Genomic DNA, 491 nt, shown 5'->3' on the forward strand with positions numbered 1-491 from the left:
ATGGTTTTATTTTAGGTCGACCTAAGAGACACACCAACAATGAAATCTTTTACATTTTGCCTAACCCATTTCTAGAATTCCTCATTGGACAAATGGCCATAGAGTGTTACACCTAGTAAATTACTTGTCGTCGGTTCAGATGAAGTGATTCTGGATTCAACTATTAAAATAATCAGCACATTATTCATCGATTTCGGCATAGCAGTACTCCATTTGTGAGAGATTACTCCAGAGGGACTAACCAAAAACTTTCCTCACGGATCACGATTTGGTAGTAATTCTTCACCAAGAGGGTACGCACCTGGGAAATTTCAATATCCACTTCTTTGCCGTTTTCTCTTTAGACTAACTACGCGTGCAATATTTGAATCTCTCTCTGGAACCGGATGCTGATTACCCGGAAGTCCTGTTAGACGCCGGGCTCAAGTGAAGAATACTTTATCATATATTAGCTTCTCTCTGAAGTTTCAGCGCAGAAATGCACATATCTA

The sequence above is a fragment of the Opisthorchis viverrini genome (assembly GCF_000715545.1).
Source record: "Opisthorchis viverrini unplaced genomic scaffold opera_v5_7, whole genome shotgun sequence".
Classification (NCBI taxonomy): domain Eukaryota; kingdom Metazoa; phylum Platyhelminthes; class Trematoda; order Opisthorchiida; family Opisthorchiidae; genus Opisthorchis; species Opisthorchis viverrini.